This window comes from Elaeis guineensis, chromosome 1 (genome assembly GCF_000442705.2).
Source record: "Elaeis guineensis isolate ETL-2024a chromosome 1, EG11, whole genome shotgun sequence".
NCBI lineage: Eukaryota > Viridiplantae > Streptophyta > Magnoliopsida > Arecales > Arecaceae > Elaeis > Elaeis guineensis.
In genome coordinates this window covers 2,382,599-2,399,304 of record NC_025993.2, presented here as the reverse complement: position 1 = coordinate 2,399,304, position 16,706 = coordinate 2,382,599, and the positions used below count along the sequence as shown (strand labels likewise).

General features: G+C 34.8%; 1 long non-coding RNA gene across 1 annotated transcript in view; it reads left to right on the top strand.

Annotated features, from left to right (window-relative positions):
* The window catches only part of LOC114913914 (uncharacterized), a 70,030-nt gene that overhangs the window by 26,656 nt on the left and 26,668 nt on the right, over positions 1-16,706 (top strand). The gene's annotated exons all lie outside the window — the stretch shown is intronic.

Genomic DNA, 16,706 nt, shown 5'->3' with positions numbered 1-16,706 from the left:
GAGATGGAAGTGGAAAAGAGTGTTGGAGAGAGGGAGTATGAAGGCGGAAGACACGGATGCCTTTGTTTGGTCTCCTCCTCTCCTTTAGTAGGCGCGAATTGGAGACATTTGTGAGTTCTTTCTTTTCAGCATGGCTTATTTGGATGCCCAACTGCAAAGTTTGTAGGATATCTCCCCCCACATGATATAACTTGGCTGAGAAGAGCTAGTAGACGGAACTTGCGATTGTTTTTATAAAATCTAAAAGTCCATATTGGAACGTTGATGTTTAGTTTGAGTTATAGGAATCCAGGTTTAGACTGATGGAAACATGCGGCTGCTTCACAATTCTTTGGGTGGAAAAAAAAAGAAGAAGCTTGTAATTTCTATTATTGAGCTGACAGAAGTTCAGTTGATGGTCCTGAATTTGAAGTACTCCTACTTCAACTTCTAATGGAACATGTTTTATCCCTAGATCACACTTCGAGCGAACCAATGCCAAGATGGTTCAATTAATGAACTATAGTAGATAACAAAAGATTATATTGATAATGTTATCAATACGAGTCTCAACACGACGAATGGAGAGCTTAGCATAAGCTTAGCCTTTCATGCCCATCTGGAATGGTGCATGTATTAGTATTTTCCATGACATTGAAAATCATCCAAAAAGTGACTTTTGATGTTTTGAAAATATTACAGTGGAAGGATTACACTAGGTTTGAATGTCGAGTGTTCCTATTTTCGATTTTAATGGAGCACAATTTAATCATCAGATGACGCTTCAAACAATCTAATATATATATATATATAAAAGTATAAACTGAGAAGAAATGGATTAGTCAATTAAATTGTCCACGTAAGCAGCAAATTTTCATGTATAATATCATGTGGATCAAAATTAATTTTCAATATGGTACATACTTGGTCTCTCCTACCTAATAATTCTTTCAGCATTAAATGAAAGCATTACATTATTAATGGATAGAATAGAAATCCACTTATATATATATATTTAATTTTGCTATTAAAATCTACTGTTATTGATAACCTTAGGGATGATATCATTAATACAGACATCCATGTGGTGAATGAAAAATTTAAAACAAGTGGAGCCTTCATTTAAATATGTAGTAGCTTATAACCCATATGATATGCTGGGTGAATTTTTTTCTCCTTTCTAAATATTTTTGATGTGCAATATAAAATAAATATAATAGAATAAAACTAGCACTCAACCCCCACATTGCAGAGATTTAATTGATAATAATGCTAACATTTTATATTAAAGGTAGCTCTCACCAATTAATCTCGTGATGAGATCAAAAGGGTTTCTGAGAATTCTTCTTTCTAAAAATGGCCTTCCAGACTAGTAAAGATTACTACATTTGGTAAAATATTTTTTATTTTTTATCATATTATTTATATTTATATTTTTTATTAATTTTACATGTTAATACAGAATGCCACTCCTAAAACCTGTATATCATTTTATTATTATTATATAGATTATATTAAAGGTTGCTCTCACCAATTAATCCAATAATGAGATTAAAAAGATCTTTGAGAGTTTTTCTTCCTAAAGATGGACTTCTAAATCAATGAAAATTACTGTATTTAGTAAAATATTTTTTATTTTTTTATCATACTATTTATATTTTTTATTTTAAAAATAAAAAAAATAAAAAAAATAAATTTTGATATGTGGTGTTACGGAAGGTTATCCTATAATCTTACATGTCAATACAGAATGCCATCTTAATACTCGTATATCACTTTACTATTATTATATAGATATAATAAAAATAAAAATCTATTTTTTTGGAATAGTTTTTATGTTTATATTATGATATACTATTAATATACAAAATTTCAATGTATATACATAATTATCTGTATAGTAAGATAATATATTATTATAAAATAATAAGACCATGATTCAACTTGTGTATAAATAAGAAATAAAAAAATAGAGAATATTTAGATGCAATATAACAAGATTATTAATTATTATACTTTTACTCTTAAATAAGAACATAATCATGCAAATGCAATATAAATTAATAAAATATTACTATAATAAAATAAATTGTGAAAAATATTTTCCACTAATATTTACATACATTAAGCAAATATGATTATTAATGATATCATGAATTTCTATATTAATCTAGGGATATTAATGAAAATTTTCTTATTTAATATAATTTAATAAGCTAATAAGTTTTTTATTAATATATTATTAATTTTTTTATTTAATACCATAGTAAATAAGAATTTTATTAATAATATTATTAACATGGGCACGATATGTCACATGAGGAGCTCTAATATCTGTGCTTGTGGTGGATGGAGCGTTCTATGGAAACAAAATTTATATTTTAATATATATAGATATATATTTATGTATGTATATATGCATGTATGTGTATATGCATGCGCGTGCACATGTGTATTATAATATAATGGATAATAAAATTTTAATTCTATCTTACAAATGATTACCTATAGATTTGTTTGTCACAGTTATCCTTGGCTGCATCAAATTATTCTAGCTTTTGTCTCGTACCCAAGATGCGAGATCCAAGGAAAATTGCATGCAACGGGTCCCAGCATTCAGGGATGTTAACCACTCCTACATGCCCTTTATTTATACTTTTTTGATATAGTAAATTATACATGCCCATATTTTTAATTTTTTATTTTATAAAATGATTTATTTAAACCACTTCTTATATGGATATAATAAAAAAATTAAAAAATAAAAGATCCTGAAGTAGTCCACGAGTCGTTCCAATCTCGATCCACAGAGCTTCACTCAAATGCTCAGCAACAAAAGCTACTATCCAGCCTACTATGATGTTCATCTTCTGAAATACATATCTAATAGTCAGGACAGAACATCCTCTTAACAAGATCATAATATCATACAGAGGGGAGCGAGTGGTTCCTTATGAATGCACCTTTGAAGCCAGACCACTATCGTGACAGAGTCATCCTCAACAATGAACTAGCTGGTCTCTAAGGTTTGTTTGACAAACATGATCTCCATCCAGATAATGCGGAGCTTCACATCAGAAACCATAAGCCCAACCAGATGGTTCCCCTAGCTGCCACCAACTGCTCATAGATTACGAATCCATCCCCATCATCTCTGTCTTTGAGGCTCTCATCAAAATTAACTTTCAGGCACGATGAAAAAATGGCTCTCAAGAGATGAACACTCAATGGATCGCCATACGTGCAGAATGAAAAATTTAGATCTCCAAAGATCTGAATATCACACCGATCAACTCCGTTGCTCGTATGAAACTTGCCGAGTACCGTGTGGAATTGAACACCGGACTATATTTTTCAACAGCTGTGTATTCCACTTGTTTGAAATGGTTCTGATGAACAGTAATTTTACCCCCTTCCTGGTCCCCCTTAGGCTACATGAGGTGTATTTCTACCGGTTAGTTCCCATAGAACAATGCTTGCATGCACGTTAGGCTTTAAAACCCATGTGCTCATTGCTGAGGTACGTACAGGTCGTAGTCGCCCTGGCTCGTGAACGCACGGTGGTTTGTCATGCGGTCACGCTCGATAATTTTCTTCCTTGTTTCCTTTTTTTCCCCACAACAGTGGTAAGACTAGAGACTCTAATTACTTTCTTTAAGATCTGATCGTACGGCTTGCATCAGAAGTCGTTGCATTTAAATTCCATTCCACCGTCCGATCGGGTCCACCGGAGTCTCCCCAATCATCCACTCGAGGGTCCACTAAATCCCCTCCTACTTTGTCGGCGCCCCCACAAATATTCCTTCATGTGCGAGACTCACACGCAATTAAGCAATAAAATAAACAATTTAAGGAAAAACCGCTCGCTTGGAGTTCCTGCAAACGCCCACGGGTAACATTCCTCGCGGTCTCTCGCTCATATATATATTTACACCACCAAATAAAATGGCGAGCGATGGGGATTTGGATCGCAGTCCATCCAAGAATAGGTTTTTGGGATTCCCGTGGATTCCGCTTCCGCTCCCGCTCTCTCTTCCAGCCCAATTTCTCCGATTTTCTCAATTGGATGCGCCACCGCGCCTCCTCCGCCTATAGCGTCCGTGCCATCAAGAGGTCCTCCCTAGAGCCTTCGCTTAGATTTCCCCCCCGTTTTTTGATTGTTTCTTGAGTTCGAATTGTGTTTTTTAGTGCTAGATTGTTTCTTTCTTTGCTGAATTATAGGGTTGTATGTGTATCTTTTGTGATAGACTTGGATTCCTTTGGATTGGAGCTTGGGCTATTGGTGTTGTTGTGGTTAGGGTTTTATCTTTGCTTTTGCTTGAATGGAGGGGTTGTGCGTTGTTCGATTGGTGTATTTGTTTGGATGAATTGTTGCCTATTACTTGTTATCGGGTGGGGAACGGTAGCTAATTTGTTTTTCTTTTTTTTTTTTTTTCCTATTGTGATTGGCAGAGTAGTCGATGGATCGTGATATCTAGATTTGGTTTAGAAATTTTTTATATAGGTTTTGTTTGGATCTCGTATGTTCTTTGATGAGTTTCTTATGTCTACCCTGATTTCTCAGACACCGTCTATTTCTTTCTCTCAACCTTTTTGTTGTTTTGGAAAACGGTCATCTTGCTTGGTTCTGTTCTGTATCATATAAAGAAACTAGAATTGCTCTAGTTTAGGCAATTGAGTTCTGATATATGCCATTCGTTAACTGCTTAGGTCGATTTAGGGTTCTATTCTGCATCTTGAGCGGCAGACTTGTGTGAGGTTAGAGATTTGTTTAGAAACCTCTATTACTTGTTGCCTGTCATCGAATAAGAATGCTAGCTCTCTTGTTTGTCACTTTTTCTGTTCACTGAGTAGAATGATATATGGATTTTGTTTTGCATCTTGTTATTTAGTTTTTATCTGAATTTCGTGTGATTCATGATAATTTTCTGTTGTATAAACTTGTGCTGGAAATGGTGTCTATACTTCTCTTTGAACCATTTCATTTCGAAAAATACTGCCTCCTTGGTTCTGTTCTCTACTATAAGCAGGGGAGATGCCATACTGAAAATAAAGACATTTAGCACATGATTTTTTTAGTTTCTAGCATTTAATGTTTGTCTTTATATAAATAAAAGTTTGGATATTTGTTCAGTTCATGATTTGTTTGATTTTATTTATGCTTGCTGGTTTTTGCTCAAAATGCCAGCTTTTGATTATCTGTATCCTTTCCATTATTTCTTTGTGGACAAGATGGTCGGTGGATCATGATATTGAAGTTTGGATTTTTTTTCCCTTATAGTATTTTATTTATTATCTTTTAGTATGATTAGGTATGGTAATATAGTTTGCATCCAGTGTGGCTTTTCTTGGATATGTTTTATCTTTACCATTTTGCATTTCACATCTTCGTTTAGAACTGTAAACCCAAAAGTTGTCACGTAGAGTTGGATGAAGAATTTTAATATAATTTCTAAATTCAATTTCAATAGCTTCATTAGTTGGGGTTACACATAGCTTTCATGTATTGGTCCCTTCTGTAGACTTTCTATGGTTTCTTTACAAACAAGAGAAAGGAAGCAAATATAAAGGCTAGTCGACTTCCCTTTTCTCATCTTATCATCTAGCTTACAAACATCATTTTCTTTATTGACAATTAAATGCATGGTAGTTCTTTGTTCTTACTTCTCACTGGGTTTATACATTTCCAAATAAAATACAAATTGCGAAAATTACTATAACCATTAGAGTCAACTATCCTGGAACTCCCGATAGTAAGAATTTCATGTTGTAGTTGGTAGGGCTTTCTCATTATTACTAGAGTTTAGTCTGCTTAAGGGGTCCTGGTGTAAGTATAATTATTTTAAAACAGGACCCAAAAATCAGTTAAGCTTCCCTTATTTCCTCCTATTTGATGACCTTTCTTTTCACATAATTCAGCAATCAAAATCTTAACAAATAGACTTCAAAAAAGGGTCAAGTAGTTTCAATCTCAAGTCTCAACTTGGTTGAAAGAAGGGTTTGTCAGCTGACTTATATTGGTTATGAATTGGGCCCACAAATAATGATTGTTCCTAAGAAACCTCGTTATCTGTTTTCCACAAATATTACCTGGATTTGTTTGGATGTGGTTAGGTTTTGTTTCTTTAAGGTTTTCATGTAATAGGCAGGTAATAATAAGAGTTTGTTCAGGTTTTCTTGCATGAAAAGCTGGCAGGTGTTACTGATTGAAAGCCTTTGCATTTATGTAATATTCTCGTCTTTCCATCCCTTCTAAACTTCCTATTTATTTATGTCTTGCTTCCTGTACCTCAGAGCCAATGATCTTCCTGAACCACTGAATTTGATTTCCTTACCAATCTTATTCTAGGAATATGGCTCCTTTTTTACAAAGTCCTACTTTATAATATGATTTATTTTTCCCAGAAAATCTTCATAATGAGATCAGCACAACACTGTTTGTACTTGTGGCTGATAGGCAAGATCAATACTGATATCAAGGGGATGTACAAGCATCATCAAGAAATGTTGCACAATCGCTTTCTTTCCATTTTGTTTATTTTAGGTTGTTTCCATCCAAGTCCAGGAATCTTGCAGTTTAAGTGAACTATCTTATTTGAGCGCTGATATTGATTGTTCTCCATGCAAAGATCAACACTAATAAAATATTCTTCTCTAACAAATGTATCTACCTGTTTTGAATTATAAGTGCATGTAACAGATTATTTTCCTTTTTTTTCTGTTTTTTGGGGTGGGGAAGTTGTTAATTTAATATTAACTTGCAAGGAATATCATTTATTTGCTGCTTCATTTTGTCGTTCTCGTTTCATACAACTGATGCTGAAAATGATGGTAGAAAGCTACAAGACTTTCTTGTGACCACGGAGTCCGCTGTTAAAGAACATCCTTTATGGGCTCATGCTCCAGATGAAGAAATAGATAGCGTAATTGAGGTAATATTTGTGCTAAAGAAACATCTATATATTTAGATACTCTAATATCCTAGTTGTTACAATGTCATATTGTGCTGCTGGCATGAATTGTTTGAATCTAATTAATTTTGTTGAATTGAAACTGATTGTTTTAACATATATGCTTTGTTATGACAAGTTGGCATGTGCATGAATTATGAAGAAACTGGAGGCTCTAAGCTTGTTAGCATATATCAATGGATAGCACTGGACATTCTGACTATATACAACTGAATTTAAGTCTTGTCAACTGATCCTGCAGTCAGTCCCTTGATTTTATATGCAACAAAAGTTCGAAAGGTTTTCACTGCATTTTTCACACATATCATGTGCACATCTTTATATCTTTTAGATCTTCTACTCCAAGGCTTGCATTATTATTTGAATAGATGTTGTGTTAATAAAAAATAAATAATATTGTGATACCTCATTTGGTGATTCTTGCACCTCTTAATCTATTAGTGTAGTTTTGTCATCATTCTTGATATCAAAGATGTCTTTACTCAATAGAGATGTGACTGATATATTGTTGATTCACTCTATGGTAGCATGAATTTTATCGTAATTTTGTGCTTTTAACAGTATTTTATTGTGATTGTACAATAAGCTATAGAAAAAAAAAAAAAACCAAAAAAATAAAACAAATAGACTGCAGAAAGATAGGATATAGGAAAAAGATGGTCTCAAATTTTTCAACCTTTTGTTGCCTTGAATCTAAATTCCATAAAGCTTTGTTGGGGCATCATGCACATCTCTGCTACAGAATGATCAATCAGAACTTGTTATTCTATGGATATCTTGTGGTGCTTGTTTGGCACAGCTTGAAATTACACCATTTGCATGTGTATAACAAGTTGTTCTGTTCATATTCAGTTCATGTTGTTTGAAATGTAGTATATGACAAATCTTGTTAGAAAGATGTAATAATGTAATGGATCCATTATGGGAAATAACTGTGTATGCATGTATGCATATGTCTCAAGGAAAACAAGATTCCTTGATTATAGATTGGAATATTTCTGAAAATATTTTTGAATGACAGCGATTTATTTTTTTAATTTTTTTATCTTTTAATTGATCAATATAAATTATCATATTTTCAGCATATTTGTCAAGGAGACATGATTTCTGATTGTAGGCTGGAAACTCTAATTGTAGACTGGAAATAATTCTGATTGATAGCTATTTATTTTTCTGCTTTGTTGGTCTTTAATTGACCAATGTAAATTAGCACTGATTGCATTTTGTTCCTTATTTGTAATTACCGTATTGGTGTACAAATCATATCCATATATATATGGCCTGAATTCTTATCTTGAGGCTGGCAATTCCAAAATTCTCTATAATTTGTTTTGTGCTCTTGGTATTGACATGGTATCAGAGCAAGGTTCTTGGGATAATTTTGCTTTTGAAATTTTCTAAGAAAATTTCTGCATTTGGATATTTTTCATTCTGGTCCCTTATTAACAAATTGCTACTGGTTGACTCCCCAGTATCAAGTTGAGGGGGCATGTCAAGAAAAAAAAGATTCCTTAATTATAGGTTGGAATATTTCTGAAAATATTTCTGATTGACAGTTATTTATTTTTCCTAATTTTTTGGTCTTTAATTGATCGATATAAATTACCAGATTTTCAGCATATTTGTCAAGGAGATATGATTTCTGATTGTAGGTTGGAATCTCTAATTGTAGGCTGGAAATAATTCTAATTGACAGCCATTTATTTTCCTGATTTCTTGGTCTTTAATTGACCAATGTAAGTTAGCATTGATTGCATTTTTTTCTTATTTTTAATTATCATATTGGTGTACAAATCATATCTATATATATGGCCTGAATTCTCACCTTGAGGCAGGTCTCCTCCAAGGCTTATATTATTGTTTGAATAAATGTTAAGTTAATAAAAAATAAATAATATTGTGATACCCCATTTGGTGATTCTTGCACCTCTTACTCTATTAGTGTAGTTTTGTCATCATTCTTGATATCAAAGATGTCTTTTCTTAACAGAGATGTGACTGATATATTGTGTATTCACTCTATGGTAGCATAAGTTTTATCATAATTTTGTGCTTTTGACAGTATTTTATTATGATTGTACCATAAGATATAGGAAAAAAAACCAAAAAAATAAAACAAATAGACTGCAGAAATATAGGATATGGGAAAAAGATTGTCTCAGTTTCAACCTTTTCTTGTCTTGAATCTAAATTCCATAAAGCATTGTTGAGGCATCATGCACATCTCTGCTACAGGATGATAAATCAGAACTTGTTATTCTATGGATATCTTGTGGCGCTTGTCTGGCACAGCTTGAAATTACACCATTTGCATGTGTATAACAAGTTGTTCTGTTCATATTCAGTTCATGTTATTTGAAAAATGTAATATACGACAAATCTTGTTGGAAAGATGTAATAATGTAATGGATCCATTATGGGAAATAACTGTGTATGCATGTGTATGTATTCTATGCAAAAATACATGCAGTGACTTGTGCACCGGTCTCTTTTAGATGTCCAAAAAATGATCGGAAGCATTACCATCAGCAGTTGTATTGCTGAGTATAGAAAACTTGCATGCTTAATGTTGTCATTCTAGATGATCTAGCTCCGAGGCAATATTCTGTGTTCAAAATTTTGACTAATTTGGTGACCTGACATCAAAACCTAATTAATAGAAGACCAAAATTAGTTTTGTGAATACTGTGTAATTAGTCAAGAGTCATCAAACGGGACTGCATCATACTTTGTCAACTAGATCTACCTTTTGACCACCAGTTGGCCTTCTCAAAGATGGTTTGCTTTGTAGTTTTCTTGGATTAACTGAACTTCAGAAAACCTGTGAAGATTTTGTTAACAAGAGCTGAATGATTTGAGATCAGTTGATCCAAATCAAAAGGTTCTCCAAGTCAAAAAGAATGATTTGAGATCTAGGATTCAGCCAATTGAAGGAGTCTTCCCTTTGCTTACATTATGGTTTGTTGTATTTTGATGTAAGTTACGGCTGTCATATAGGTCTAGTGCTCTAAAGTTTTGAGTGACAGAAATCTATCTTGTAATTCTTGATTTTCTTTGGACTGAATTGTCTTTTCTGGTGACAGAAATATATATAGTAACTCTTGATATTTTTTTGGCAGAAATGTCTATTTTCTTTGTTTCAGATGAAATATTTTTGCACTTGCTTTGAAACATGTCTTTGAAATAGTTGTGGGCTATGCAGTGTCTGGAAACATATGTCATGAAAAAATTGTTCAACCACCCATTTGCTTCCTCTCCTGAGGATTAAAGCAGATCTAGAGATTTCGGGGAAAATTTGCTTGCTGCAGCACTTTATTTGGGCTGATCAGTTGGATGTCCCTAGAGTTCTAACTTCTACACAATGAAGCATCATTGCTGGTATCCCCGATTTTTTTTTTTTTTTAACTTTGTATGCGTATTCTCTTGCTGCTTGATATATTAAACAGTTAAGTCAACAACATATTTTCACCATGATTGTTTGCACTATACCTGCATAACGTATGAGGTTGGATTAATAGTTGATTTTACTTAAAACAGACATGGATTTGCATAATTGTTCCATTACTTGTAGACAGCCAAATCTTGTAGGTCAAGCAATAAGACTAACATAATGAAAATGTGAATGTGATTTGAGTTAGTTCCATGAGCGTGTGAGGCGGTGCAATGCCTGATTGCCTCCTTCTGTCAACATTATGAGAACTTCTTTTGAGTCCTCATTTGAACCAACTAATTGCTCTTAAGGTACCAATTTGATAAGCTTTGTTTCTTCTTGTCATATCAGCTTACTGATAGATTTCATTTCGATTTTCATTCTAGTAAGCCTGTCATACAAAGCATGTTCGTCAGAATTGTCTAGTGGGAAATGGACTCATTTTTTAAATCAAATCATGGATGTTGCTTGATATTCTTAGTGTGTGTGTGTGTGTAGTATGTCTAAGATATTTTTTAGATATATGTATTTAATATATTTTCAGATATATTGAAGAATGGTAGTTATTGTTATTCCTTAAAATCATGAGTTTGAACTCAATTGATTTATCAATTTGTTAAACCAAGTTTTAATCTCTATAAAAACCCTATTTTTGCATAAAATTAATCTTAGAAACATTCTACTTCTGTTAAAGGTTGAATCTGTGGGGTCCTAGATTCATTAGGTTCTAGATCAGGCTTGCAGATTTAATTCAAAATTCATGTTTAATGCTGGCTGGAGTGCAAATCTATCTCTTCTTTTCCCCTCATTATTGTCCTGTATCTGTTTTTCTTCTCTTCCGATTGTTTCTCTTTTCTTCTCCTTTTCCTTTCACGTCTTATTTCTTCTTTGTGCTTTGAACACAAAGAAAAAAGATCATGGTTAGAGAAGAAACCATTCTTCAATATGAAAATGTTGGCAATTACCTGGAAGAAGACATGACTGGCTGCATGAGTTCTTTTTTGAGAAAGCCTTCCTTTCTTTTTTTTTTTTTTTGGGTGCAAAGTGAAAATAAGAGTAAGCTGAAGTTTCTTCAAGTTGGGTGATGGACGGAATGAAGTGCATTGCCATGAGCAACAAAATCAAAGGAATTTTGTTATAAAAAAAAGTAATTTGGAATTGGCCAAAAATAAAACTAAAGAAGTTCATATTGTCCATTATGCTCCGTCTAAGATGAATTCTCAAGCACTCAGATGACCTCATATTGTGCTTTTGAAGTAATCGTGGGGCAGCCTTAAGTTCATATTATGCTTTTGAGGTTACACCAGCCTTATTGCTCTAGCCCCATGAATCAATGAGGCTGGTGTAAGGAGCATTTTGATGTATTCCAGAGCCTTTTTTCTGAGACCATTGACAAAGAGTAAACAACATTTATCCCCAAAGCCTTAAGCTTTTCTCTGAACTGAGGGTTGTTAGGACTCGAGCATCATCATGCACCTGTACCTCATTACTAGTAGGAGGGAGTTTTCAAGGGTAACTGCCCCTTTTCCTTTGGTAGTCAGCTTTGGTTTGAGTATCACACTTCACTTGGAACTAGTAGGAGGAAGAGGAGAATAAGGAACTTCAATAATCAGAGTGCTTGTGACCACCATGGGGTTTTGCAATGCGTGGGAAGTAGTGGGGAAGTAAACTTTCAGATGCCACGATTCTGGCAGGTGAGGCAATTGCTTTGTCAGGCATGAGTACTTATGCGGAACTTAAAGACGAGTTCCAAGATTCTGTAATACCAGCCTATTCAGTGAGGGAGGGGCCAAAGGAGCAAAGATTATAGGGGGAAGTAGTATCCCTGTGAGGTTCTGCAAGGGGCTATATATGCCCCAACCCTTTTTTTTTTTTTTTTTAATTTATCGGAGGAAAGGGGGTGGGGGCTGAGGGAGGGAGTAAATTCCAAGCATTAGAGAAGTACCAGTAACATGATCCCATGGGATCTAGATGCAACTGATTCAAAGAGCCTGCCAAGGAGTCCACCACTGGGGGACCAAGGCATGACCCAAATGTAGGTGAGAGTAGACATCATTGATCATGTCAGTTAGAGGCCTTGCTAATGATTGAGATCCCACATGAGAGGTAGCTGATGTCTCCAGGTGAAGGCCACCCAAAACCATAGACTGGACCCAAATATAATTCATGTTCAAATTTGAAACTGCTAGGCAGGAAATTGGCAAAAGAAGAAAGTAGAACTAGGCAGGAAGTAGACCTGGTTGACACGAACTGCTGGCTGATGGACCTCTGAACTGGGGTCTGAACCAAGGGAAATAGAGGAAGTCAGAAGAGAACCAGGAGTAGAGGGTGAACCCATTGATTGAAGGAAAGTCATTAGAGTAACTCTTATCTCAGTGTCACCAGCACAACCAGGGGGTTTATAGGGCTATCATTAGAACCCTCTGTATGAAGAATGATCAAATTATCTGGAGAGCTCACCACATTAACATTCTGTTGGAGAGATTGGATATAGAAAGGGTCTATAAGGGGAAGAGGTTCACCATTGTCATCCCAACCCTTTGATATTGAAGAGTCATCAAGGGTGGGGTGTTCATTCTTAAAGTTCTTGATTGAAATATAGACAATATATTTGAATTTGCTTATGAAGGCATCCATCGACTGAGGAATAGCTTCAATGGACTTGCTGAAAATATTGAGATCAAATTCAGAGAGATCTATAGTGTCCCTTGTTAATAGTATGGAGAGAACCAAACCCACCACTACGATGCAGGTGGAATCCTTCTCCCAAGATGCAAGGGGAACATGAAAAATTTCAATTTCCACTTTATAATACAAATCATGTTCAATGGCATTGGTTTAATTGGCTAAGGATAGATAGCGAAAGAGGAAGAATGGGAATGAATGGTATATCTTTGTTCTATATCAAAGATAGTTTGTCTACGAGGAGAAGTAACTAAGAACCAGTTGTGTCTGAAGTCCTTGCTCTCCAAACATGGCGAGGGTGAGAAGAGACAGGAGAGGACATCGCTACCATCAAAGAATCCACTTCATCCCTACCTTGAAGGGTAAATCCTAATGATGCCATCCCTTTTGTGCTTTCCATGTGCCTCCTTTACAGATCTGGTAGTAGGTGTGAAAAATAGAGGTTCTGAAGGATGATAGGGTATTTCAGCATCCATCTCCTTCTAAGACCAAGCTTTGTAGATCCTTGAACTATGACCAACCCCCATTCAAATATAGCATACTAAGCCATTCCTACAATCCTTCCTATAATACCCTGTTTCCCGACAACAAAATCAAGACCCAACTTTAAGAGATGAGGAGGCTCCTTGCGAGCCATGGAAGCCTGGCAACCTAGGGTATTATCTTCCTGAAAAGCTGCTCCATCCCATCCATCACCTTTTGAAAGCTATTTGTTAGATCCAGTTGACTAGTCACAAAATGATCAGACTTGGATGAAAATGGGTTCAAAAGAATATCCATGCCATTCACTGTTTGGAAGAAAATGAGTTTCAAACGAATATGCAATTAGCAAATTTAGCTATTGAAGAAACTGTTACTGGGCATAGCAGTATACTACAGTTATGTGAACATGATGCTCCCACCATGAGAAGCCATGGTAAGGAGATACATGCCAATCTCAGGTAACTTTTACAGTAACGATAATTTTATTTACATATATCATACCTTACAGTTTACATAAAGAGATCTTATCATTAATGGTTAGTTATATACTAATGCATTTATGACCAAATTCACAGTTATTCTGCAAACTGAATGTTCCATTAGTTAATGCAGCAGAACTGATTTTAATCGATATAAGCTATTTTCTGCTTCTTAGGTTGTCCATTCTTATTTACCACCTGAAGTAGATTGAGCTTGGCTTGGAAAATGCTTGGTTCAGCCTCAGATTGAAGCTAAATGAACGAAACTTGGATCCGCAATCTTGGCTTAAAATTAATTTAAAGCTGCGCCAAATAGATCCATTGGTCTACAATATTAGGATCTTTTCAAGCTTGAATATTTATTTAACTTTTGAATTCATTAAATGTTAATTCAGATTTGAACCAAACTTGAATCAAGCTAAGGCAAGCTTGAATCAAGCTCTAGTTCTAGTTTGAACCAAGTTTAGTTCAAGTTCAAGCTTGAATTGATATTTAGCTTGACTTAGGATTTTCAAGCTGATCGATTAGGCTCATGTTCGGCTCTATTTGAAATTAGCTGTAAGCTCAAAACAGGATTAAACAAATCAAACTTGATCTCAACTTTCAAGCTTGGGATTTCAAACCAAGCTTGATTAGACCCAAGCTCGATCAAGCTCGGCGTGGTGCACCTTCAGCCATGCTCCATTTTCTCTACATGTGATTTTTCATAAATTTAATAATCATCTTTTACTGCTCCAGTAAAGCCATTTTTCATATCGTCCATTATTGGTGTAGAATATTGCCAAATATTTCTCGTAATCAGGCTATTGTTTGAACTAATTTTTTCGAAATGGTCCACCAAGGCATCTTGGTACCTGGTGTCTGGGCAATATCAATTGCTCAGGCTAGGACTATCTAGTCTGTTTAGTGTACCAATAATATCAATAATAGATATATTGAAATTAGCTTGATATTTGCTTCTTAAGTTTATATGCTTGATTTTTACTTTATATTTTTCGCATCTTGGATATTTAACTGTGAATATGTATAGACATTTCTGAGTGCATTCTTGGATTTCCATACCGATGGTACTGATGCATCCCACTAGTGCCATACCATTCCGATCCGAGAATTGTACTTGGGATGGCTCCAGGACATTGGTTTGCTCATGAACTGGATGCCCCCGCATTCCCAGTTGGTACAAGTTGGGACTTGCCAGTTTGCTAGCTTGGTAGCCTGGTACTAGTCGGGATAGCCAAGTCCACAAAAAAAGAGAGACCCTGTTGGCTCCCTGTTGTTGTCTCCTTGATTTAGTCACAAGAGGGTGCTTATAGGTACAACTCATTAAAAAAAGAAACTACAAAAATTTAAAAACAAAAAAATGTAGAATCCATAAACCATGCAACAAGGGGCATCTTAGTACCATACCTATTTGGTTTGCTGCTTTGACAACATTGATATAATAAAAGCCTGTATGGTTTCCACAGTCCATTGCTACTTGATAGTTTAGCTTTCCATCTTGCATTAAGAGAGCCTATCCTTCAAATTGTTATAAGTATCCTTGGACATCTCTTAAATACTTATGAACATCTTTTCGTTGACATTTACCTCACAGAAGATACCTCCAATTACCTTGTACGACACAAGAGACCTTCACTTACCTTATGCAACACAAGAGACCATAACCATTAAACCGATTCTTACTCTCAGGCTATGCATTTTCCAATGTATCCATGGACTTTCTTAACAAGTTTGTCTATATCTGATCAGTTACATCAATGATTTTCATGACCTGTTAGTTCTAAGTAATCAAGCAGTAGTTTGAATTAGTCTTTTCAAAGCGGTTAACCTACACATTTTGGTAGTTTGCCTAGGCAAGGACTGACCTGGCTAACTGAATCAACTATATCTATGTACTTAAAAGCATGGAGGAGAATATATTCTCCCAAGTGCAAGTTGGTAAAATCATTGGGCCGTGGTACCCAATGACCTAGGTTTGAATCCTGACTATGCTATATTTTCTAGTTACCTGCAAATATGCTTAAGTTTACATAATCTATATTTTTGTTCTCCTAATGTGCAAAATATGTTTGGATGTGATGCATGTACATGAATGTTTATTGCAGTTTTGATTGCAAGAAATGGTGAATGCTTATTCATATGCCAAACCACAAATAAATAACGCCTGTTGGCTTGGAACATGAAGATACTGATGTTGATTATTTGACTTCTGTTACATGATTTTGGATGAGATAGAGGTTACATTATATATTTATGTAGAAGATAAATACAGATTTCCTTTACTGCTCGTCATTGCCCAACAGACGAGGAAGTAGAAAGTTCAATTTTCCGTTTCCTTAATTTTTGTTATCGGCATTTTTTTTATTGTTGAAGCTCTCCATGCATGTTGACGAACACATTCAGATAGTGTTAATTCCTTTGCTGCTTCCTCACTTTCCTATTGATATTTCTTTACGTGTTCATTCTCTTTTTTCATCCTCTCTTTCTTGTCGCAATCTTTCCTTCTTTGTTCCCTTTTTTTCTTTTAATTTCAACAAACACAAGATTGTAGAGTCCTCACAGGTTGTCAAGTGTTTTGTCACCTAGGTACCACGTGCCTGAACAAACTCATTTTGATGCAATTACCTATGACGGAAGGCATCAGTGTACAGCATTCTGTCATGTGGCATAATCATTGGA